Source organism: Gekko japonicus, unplaced genomic scaffold (assembly GCF_001447785.1).
Source record: "Gekko japonicus isolate JY-2015 unplaced genomic scaffold, Gekko_japonicus_V1.1 scaffold7025, whole genome shotgun sequence".
NCBI lineage: Eukaryota > Metazoa > Chordata > Lepidosauria > Squamata > Gekkonidae > Gekko > Gekko japonicus.
In genome coordinates, this window is record NW_015162683.1 from 1 (window position 1) to 9,340 (window position 9,340).

The 9,340-nt window shown below is 42.9% G+C and overlaps 1 long non-coding RNA gene across 1 annotated transcript; it reads left to right on the top strand.

The window, feature by feature from the left end:
• Positions 1 to 6,992: 6,992 nt before the first annotated feature.
• On the top strand, positions 6,993 to 8,783 carry LOC107106392. The gene is made up of 3 exons (XR_001482363.1): positions 6,993 to 7,046; positions 7,784 to 7,840; positions 8,714 to 8,783. It is a non-coding gene; the product is annotated as an uncharacterized LOC107106392 (long non-coding RNA).
• The last annotated feature ends 557 nt before the right edge of the window (positions 8,784 to 9,340 follow it).

Here is a 9,340-nt window from a genome sequence, read left to right on the forward strand (position 1 = left end):
TTAATGTATTGCCCCAAGTCCCAAGAGGGCCTCTTCAGTAGGAGGCAATAATATTCATTCGTTTGTTTTATTTTATCCTAACTTTCTCCAAAAGGGATTCAGGGATAGGACATAAATAGCAGTTATAAGTCCTCTACCTTCTTTTAATCATAGCAGACAAAGGTATAAGTAGTCGCATAGATCCATTGTAAATATCCTTGTGGGGTGGTGTCAGAAAGAAGTCATTCCAGGGGGAATATGTTTGGTGGAGATGATATTTTCAGCCCATCGAGCACCATAGAGGTAATTGTGGCAAATCTGAGACCAGATTTCTTTCTATTATAAGATTTAGTTCTGGGTATAAAGCCATTAACATTTTTCAAGGATGTAACCTTGAGTACATAGTTGAAACAAAGCAAATAGAAGTTTTGGCAAAAATTGTCAGGCTTGCTTTGTGACGGAGGAACGCTGATATAAACGCTAAGTTTCTTAATCAATTCTGGTCTGAAGCTAGGGATGCCCCCCCCCCAACAAAATGCAGCTGCTCGAGCTGGGATTTTTACAGGAAGATGGGTTTCTTAATGTTTCTTTTAGTCAGACATCATAAATCCCACATTTCCCCGATCTTAAAAAACGTTGGTGTTAATTTCGCATCCCTTTATATAATCTCTGAGTGTAATAAGTGTCTGGTTTTCACCTGTATCAGGAGTCTGCAACTGATGGTTCTAAAGCCATATGTGGCTCAGTTTGGGACCAAATACGGTTGTTTGAAAAAGCAAATAATATTTAAGTTAAGGAATATTGGAAAGGAAGGTGAGATGCTAAAATGTTAGGCAAGGATTTTTATGGGACTAAGTGTATGCTAGTACAGTAAAAAAAACTGCACAAGGTGCTTGTCAGGGTCAACAACGTGCAGGTCCAAGCACACTCTTTAGGAAAGGTTATGCTTTATTGGAATACAGTTTTGTTGCCAAGTAGTACTGGAACATTGTCAGAAATAACGATTAATGCAAGGAACTCCATACATATACTCTGATGCCTCATCTAGCTGAGCAAGTGAAATCCAAGCGCTCCCAGGGGAATTCTCCCTGCGGGACATTACATCAAACGTGGGAGACTCTCCCTGAGAGCAGAAATATTCACACCCATAGTGGAATGCAAGCCCTCTCACCTCTTCAAGGCTATATAGATAACGCTATCTGGCTGAGCCAGTTTGCACAGCTCAAAGAGCGCCTCCCTTAAGTTACCCATGGCAGCTAAGGAAAGCAAGCGAGCAAGTATGTAAGCAGGCATGCGCGCATGCGCTACAGTCAAGGATGGAAGAAAGCAAAGAAAACATGGCAGCTAGCTGACATCCTGCCCCTTCAAAAGAAAATCAACCCCCTCCCAGAATATCCGGGAGACCTACAGGTTTCCTCAGGAGACATTAGTGAAAATCACGTAAGAGGTCAGGGGCCCGAATATCCCCTGCTTCCACCCCTTCCCAGTGTTGGGGACAAAAATGCACCCTCTCCACTAGGTAATACTACCGTCCACATTTCAGGTTAGAATCCAGAATGTTAGAAATCTGGTAATGATCTTCACCCTCCACCAAAAGAGGGGGAGGCACCACCAGTTCCGGGCGCCATCGATTAGAATCCGGACTGGGCGTCAAAAGGCTGAAATGGAAAATTGGATGGACATGTTTTTGATTTTTAGACAATTCCAAGTCCACCGTCACCTCATTTATCAGCCTGACAACCTTAAAAGGTCTGATGTACTTCCACGACAATTTCCGACAGGACTGGGACAGTCTCAAGTTCTTTGTGGACACATACGCATAATCCCCAGAATGCAGAACCCAACCATCAACCCTTTTCTTATCAGCCAGGGGCTTGTAATCTTCCTTGGCAGCTTCCAATGTTTCACAAATCCCCGGCCACGAGTCTCTCATCGTTTTACACCATTCCATTGCCTCACCCCCCTTCCCTGGAGCTGTGGAGAGGAAGGGGACCGGGGGGCTTTCATAGCCCAGTGCAGCTTTGGACGGTGAAACACGTGTGCATTATTATAGCAAAATTCAGGCAATGGCAGCAAGTCAACCCAATCATCTCGTTGAAATATTGTGAAGCAGTGCAAATATTGTGCTCGGTTTTGATTGACCCGTTATGTTTAGCCGTCAGTCTCTGGGTGGAAAGCACTGCTTAAGGCACGCTCCACCCCCATAAGGGTCATCAGCCCCCCCCAAAATTTTGAAACAAATTGGGAGCCACGATCCGTGATTATCTTGGTTGGAAAAGTGTGAAGCCTAAATACATGTTTAGGGAAGGCTTTAGCTAGCGACCGAGCTGTTGGGAAATTGGGGAATGGGATGAAATGCACTTGCTTGGAAAATAGGTCAATGACTACCCAGATTACCGACATGGATTTGCTAGGTGGTAAATCCATGATAAAATCCATAGAAATCACCTCCCATGGTCTACTGGGAGTCGGCAATGGTTTTAACAACCCTGGTGTTTTTCCCAGCCGGGGTTTACACATGATGCAAGTTTAGCAGGAGTGCACGTACGTAGATAGATCCTTGTGCATGTGCGGCCACCAGAACTGGTGCTGGAAAAGATGCAATGATTTTACAAATTCCAAGTGGCCAGCCGGCTTAGATCCATGGACCGCGGCCAACACCTCCCCCCGCAATAGTTCTGGAACAAACAGTCTATTGTCCTTATACCAGCAGCCATTGTCCCGTTGAACCAAATCCCCTGCCACCCTCCCTCTGAGAGGGTGGCGGCAAACTTGGCTTCTGACCCCCCAGCAGGAGGGGAAAGGGGGAGGCTTTCCGTCGCCTGCCTTCGTGTCGTCAGCGCCCCGCCTAAGTGGGAAGACGTAAACATGGAGTCTAGGACCTCCTCCCTTCAGTTGTCGTGTTGTGGGAGGCGGGACAAAGCATCTGCCAGGGAGTTTGATTTGCCTGGGAAATGGTGGAAGGTGAACTGAAACTTTGACGGAAAAATCAGCCCACCGAAGTTGCTTAGCGTTCAAATTGCAAGGGGTGCGGAGCACTTTGAGGTTTTTATGATCCATCCATACTTCAAATGGTACCCGTGCCCCCTCCAACCAATGTCTCCAAATACAGAGTAAAGCTTATACTAGTGCAATGAAATAGGTGAAAAATGTCATTGAACTCCATGTGAATCGGGTAGGTTTTCTATTCAAGTGCAACTTTCCATACATCATCCACTTATAGATTCTTGGTCAGAAGAAGTCGTTGTCGAAACGGCATCACATTCCAGAGACCACCGTCCCGCCATCTTTGTTATCTTCTATAACTGGATTTACAATTTGAGTATATTAATATTATTTTTGTAATTTTCATATTTACAATATTATTACTATCGTTAAAGAAACATTGAGCGCATTTTACACAGTTCCTGTGGCTCTATCTTTTCATGTCTATGGACTGTGACCATATGTGTCTTTGTCCAAGTACAGAGTGCCAGCCGGATTGCCCCAGCTTCCTTATCCCATACCGACCAGGTTCTTTCTGTGTCATTAAATTTGCGGGACACATATGCTAGGGGATGGAACTTGCAATGTATCCCTTCTTGCAAGATCGCACCACCTATAGCGACATCTGAAGCATCCACTTGGACCACAATTTTTTTTGTTTCATCAGGGTGCACCAACACCGGTTCTGTTGTAAACAAAGCTTTTAATCGATTGAATGCTTCTTGGCATTCGGGAGTCCACTCCTCTTGCGTCCAAGCCGACAAGGTTCTTGGGTCCGGTGCACCCATGATGCTGTTCCAGATCTCAGTATTCAGCCAAGGCGATATTGCTGTGCTAGTACATGGTCGGACCAATCATGGATTTTAGTGGCCTGCCATTGAAATTTGGTCAAGTACTCTCTAACCGTCAACTTTCCTTGCTTGAATGTGTGGAGAAACGCTTCCGCCTTCTCAGCCGCGGTGCGGTCCTTGAACCAGGCTCTTAGCGCCCACATAAACGCATCTACGTTTCTCAACTCCACCGCATCCAGGTTGTGAAGACTCAGGTACCAGCTGGTCACCACCTCCCGCAAACGAGAAGCAATAAAGTCCACCTGTTGCTCTTCGTCTGGGAATAAATGAGCCCACTGCTCCACAAACTTCATGACCCATACAATAAAAAAGGAGAGGTGTTCTGGATCGCCATCAAAGGTAACATCCAGTAAGTCCTTGGGTCACGGCAAGGCTGGTAGAACAACAGGGACCACGGGTTGCAGCCCCGGGGGTAGTGGAGGTGCCGCCAGTGCAGGCAGTGGAGGAGGTGGCAGAGGTGGCGGAGGAACTGGCTGGCCAGGTCCTGGCCTTGGAATGGGGGAGACTACCGGGGGGGGGCCTTGGGCAGCCCTTTGGGTCTGTACCGTGGGGGCCACTATTCCCCAGTAAGGTCTGAAGCAATTGTCCCATGTCCCGCATTAACATGCGGCAATCCAGTTCCAGGCCATCCAGGCTCCCATCTACGTCCCTTCCCGGACTTAACGAGGACCTCGATAGGAACGTGATGGGTCTGCCTGGGGTCATCTCGAAACTTCCCGAGCTCGACCGGGGGTCAAAAATACTGCCCCGACTGTGACTGCCTGGCATCGACCAGGTAGTCTGCTTGGGGTCCCCCAAATGACGGCCCCAATCCCTCTCCTTGCGGCGGTAGGTTACTCCCTACCTGAAATGCACGGGGATGAACGACACTGCCGGACAAGGGGTGGCTCCTTCGGCTGTAGACACCGGGCCCCCAGGGCTCACAGTCGTCAGTGGGGCTGTCATCACTGGCACTCCCGTTCCCAAGGTTGTCTGGGGAGGAGTCCTGGCACCGTAGTAGGCACCAGGGTAGATGCCATGATAGGCACCAGGGTAGGCGTACCACCAGATCCGCTCATCTTGGCTGGGAGTGACTCGGCCCGATGGACGGAAAAAGATTCCTGATAATTCTGTCAGGGTCAACAACATGCAGGTCGAAGCACACTCTTCAGGAAAGGTTATGGTTTATTGGAATACAGTTTTGTTGCTAAGTAGTATAGGAACATTGTCAGGAATAACGATTAATGCAAGGAACTCAATACATATACTCTGATGCCTCACCTAGCTGAGCAAATGAAATCCAACCGCGTGCAGGGGAATTCTCCCGGCGGGAGATCACATCATACATGGGAGACTCTCCCGAACCCCTGAGAGCAGAAATATTCACACCCATAGTGGAATGCAAGCCCTCTCACCTCTTCAAGGCTACATACACAACGCTGGCTGGCTGAGCCAGTTTGCACGGCTCAAAGAGCGCCTCCCTTAAGTTACCCACGGCAGCTACGCAAAGCAAGTAAGCAAGTATGCAAGCAGGCATGCACGCATGTGTTAAGGTCAAGGACAGAAGAAAGCAAAGAAAACATGGCAGCTAGCTGACACTACTCTTGTGTATGTTTATTTTTTATATATGTGCCAATCCCTAACAAAGGGCTCACAACAACCAGTGTTGGGGCTGTGGAAATCAAACATCAATTATCAGCAATGTTAAATTCTATAATTTCAGTTATGAAATGGGATTTCCTTATACAGGCTCTTCGTTGATCTCTTGCTCTAAATTTTGACACAGTTTGGATCTATAATTTTAAAAGGCTGCAGACCCCTGATCTGTATTATTGGTTTGTGTGTGCTTGGAAAGTACAATGAAGAGGACTCACGACACAGAATTATGGATTTTAGAAAGCCCTTTGCCTGGAGATACGTCTGTAATCTTGAGCAAAATATGAGTGTGTTCACCTGTTGGGATGTACTTCTGACCTTTTAAAAAAACACCTTTATGTGAACCTTTCTTGTATGCATTCTCCACCCTGTTAAAATACTGACTTTGGGTACACTGTACACTTAAGGTCTGCTTTCCTGGAACTTGAGAGGAGGAAGCAGTTAGTTGTTTCCGTTCTGCTCTAAAGAACAAGGGTCTCACTGTCGGCAAGTTTGTACTGAGAAATGGAGTTTCTTTCAGCAGTTGTCAAATTGATACTTCCTGAGCTATCCTAATCTCCCCAAAGCTTCTATGTTAAATAATATTTCTTTCTTGTTTTGCATAATAAATATTACGCGAACGGGGAAATTTCGTGAGAACACTGCGTAAAGAATTTCTTCATGTATTGTCCAATTGTGGATGGGTCAGTAATGTTTTCTGAAAAGATAAAGCAGTCTGTTGAGAAATGTTGCCACTTGAGCATATATAAAGGGGACAGCATGCTCAGTTAGTGAAACCCTGCAAGAAGGTCCTGATTCTAGAAGGTAAGAGGGTGTTTATGAGACAAAGAAATTAAAGGGTCTTTGTGGGTTAAATAATGAGGCACAGTGTTGTGCTCAGTGTTCCCTCTAAGCTGAGTTAGTGTGAGCCAGCTCACAGTTTTTTAGCCTCTGGCTCAAACATTTTTGTCTTAGGCTCAGGACAGATGGCTCCAGAGCAAACTAATTTATGCGGTAGTCAATTCCTCGCCCACAACTTTCATGCCCAGTAGCTTACAAAGTAGCCTTTTTGCTCACAAGACACCGCAGCTTAGAGGGAGCATTGGTTCTGCTATGTCTTCTATGTCTGTATTCCAAGAAAAAGTGTCAACAGAAAGATGTCAAACTGTTAAGTTTTTCAGAACTCTCAATAACTTGTTTTTAATGGGTTAGACTGATTAACAGTTAAATACAAGAAGAACAAAGTTTGAGTCCAGGGGCACCTTTAAGACCAACGAAGTCTTATTTTTTTATATATAAAATTTTTATTTTCAATTTTAACATCAACGTTAAACAATATCAAACATTAACTTAAGAACATTAAACTTTACAGAATTGTTTTGACTATCATTTCTCAATTTACAATTACATGAAAAGGTTTGTGTCAGCAAAAGCGATCAATTGATTAAATACAGCCCATATATCTGTCTCAGTTACAGTGCCCTTTTCTTTTGAATAAAAGCATAATATTGTGATTTCTGCGTAGGTGTAATTTGTTCCAGAATATTTTCCAGGTTTTCCAATATTGGATGCCATCTTCCGTAAAAAGCCTGAGATCTCGACATATCTTTGGAGACGGTAAGTCTTTCCGAAACTTTGTCCATCAATAAGTGGTCCCATATTTTGGAATACCAAACTCTAATAGATAGTGACTTATTATTCTTCCAACTTTGGGCTATGGTTGATTTAGCTGCCGCCGAAAGAATAGTAATTAGTTATTTTGTATATATTGGTATATGGATGTCTTTCCAGTAATTTAATCATGAGATTTCAGGCTTTCTCGGTATTACATGTCTAGTTAATTTTTCTATATGGGTCAATATTTTCCCCCAAAATATTTGAATTTTGCAGCAGTCCCACCAACAATGGTAATAAGTTCCAGTTTTGCCACATTCTCTCCAGCAAAGCTGCGAGATATTTTTATTTATTCTGTGTAGTTTTAGTGGGGTGAGGTACCAACGTGTTATCACTTTGAATTTTTGTTGTTGTATGTTTATCGCTTTTGAGGTAGAGGCATAAGAATTCCATACTATCTCCCAAAAAGGTTCAGGTAATTCTCGTCCTAGGTCTTTGGCCCAGGAGGAAGCGTATGAAGGTAAATTGGAGGGTAAGGGGTCTATGAGAATTTTGTAGATTTTGGAAATCAGGCCTCTTCTATTTCCAAAAGGAGTAAGCAAAAGTTTCTCAAAATCAGTGTGGGGTCTTCAACAGGCTTTTAAAATTTCGGTTGTATCAAAGAGATGCTGTATTTGAAAATATTCAAACCATGGGAGGATAGTTGAAGCTAATGTGTCTAATTTTGATTTTTCTTTCAGAAGTTTCTTTTCGACTAAATTGTGGAGTGTAAGAATTTTGGCTTTTTTCCATAAACGGTAAGTATTTGGTTTTTGAGCTGGGGGGAACCAAGATTGTTCCAGGTATGTTGACGCTAGTGAAATGCTTGGGGCTAAGTGATTCCTCTTGACATTCCAAGTTTTAAATCATGCCTGTAAAAAGAAATGGTCCAATATTGCCTTGGATCTTTCTGAATGTTTATTCCAAATAACAGATAAATAATTTTGGGAGTTTAAAAAAAATTCTTCTAAAAGAATCCATTCAGGTTTTGGGTCAGAATTTTGAATGCGTACTATACTAGATAGTATAGTTGCTTCATAATATTTTTTCAGGTCTGGAATCGCCAGCCCTCCCAATTTAGATAGACGCCGTAGCGTGTTAAATGAGATCCTTGGTTTTTTGTAATTCCAAATATTTTTTTTCCAATTATTTTGCCATTGAATGAATTGAGTGGGGTGGATTGGGATCGGCAGTGCATGGAAAAGATATAAAAATTTAGGGAAGATTATGGATTTTAATGATATTATCCGTTCCAGCCACGATAGGTTTTCTCTTTGCCATTGTTCTGTAATATTTTTGGAGTTTTCAGCTGCGTCAGCGTAATTAGTTTTAAATAGATTTTGAAGATCAAATGGAATTTTGATGCCCAGGTATGACCAATGTTGGGAAACCCATGTATAGCTGTATGTTGAGGATATATATTGTCTTAAGTGATCTGATATCTTTATTGGGAATAGAATGGTTTTGGATTGATTGACCCATAGGCCTGATATTAAAGCAAATTCCGCCAATATCTGTTCTATCTGAGGAAGTGAGGTCTGGGGATTTGAAACGTAGAGGACAAAATCATCTGCAAATAGACTGATTTTGTATGTAGTTTGGTTAATTGTTATTCCTTGAATTTTTTCTAGTTTCCTAATGAGATTGGCTAAGGGTTCTATCGATAAAGCAAAAAGTAAAGGGAAAAGGGGACATCTTTGATGCGTACCTATAAAGTAAGTTCCTGTGATGTTGCATTATTGATAACAATTAGTAGGAGAGGCATATAATGCTTTAATTGTTCTTTGGAAGTTGGGGCCAAACCCCATTTCCTGAATTATGGTTTGTAAAAATTTAGGTTCGACTTTGTCGAACGCCTTCTCTATGTCCAAAGAGAGAAGGCATGTATTGGGCATATATTTCTTACAATATTGAATGATTCCTATTGTCTTTCTAATATTATCTGTAATATCACGGTGGGGTATGAAACCAGACTGATTAATGTGAATGTAGTTACCAATAAAACTATTTAGTCTATTTGTCAATATAGTAGTGAAGATTTTGTAGTGACAATTTAAAAGCGATATTGGTCGATATGATTTGGGGAATAAATTGTCTTTTCCTTTCTTTGGGAGGACTATTATTTTTGCTTGAGTCCATGTTGGGGGGAGTTGGCCAGTGGTTAGGATGTTATTACATACTTCCTGTAATGGGGTTGAGATTTTGGATATAAATTGTTTATAAAATTTGGCTGTATAGCCGTCACATCCCGGTGCTTT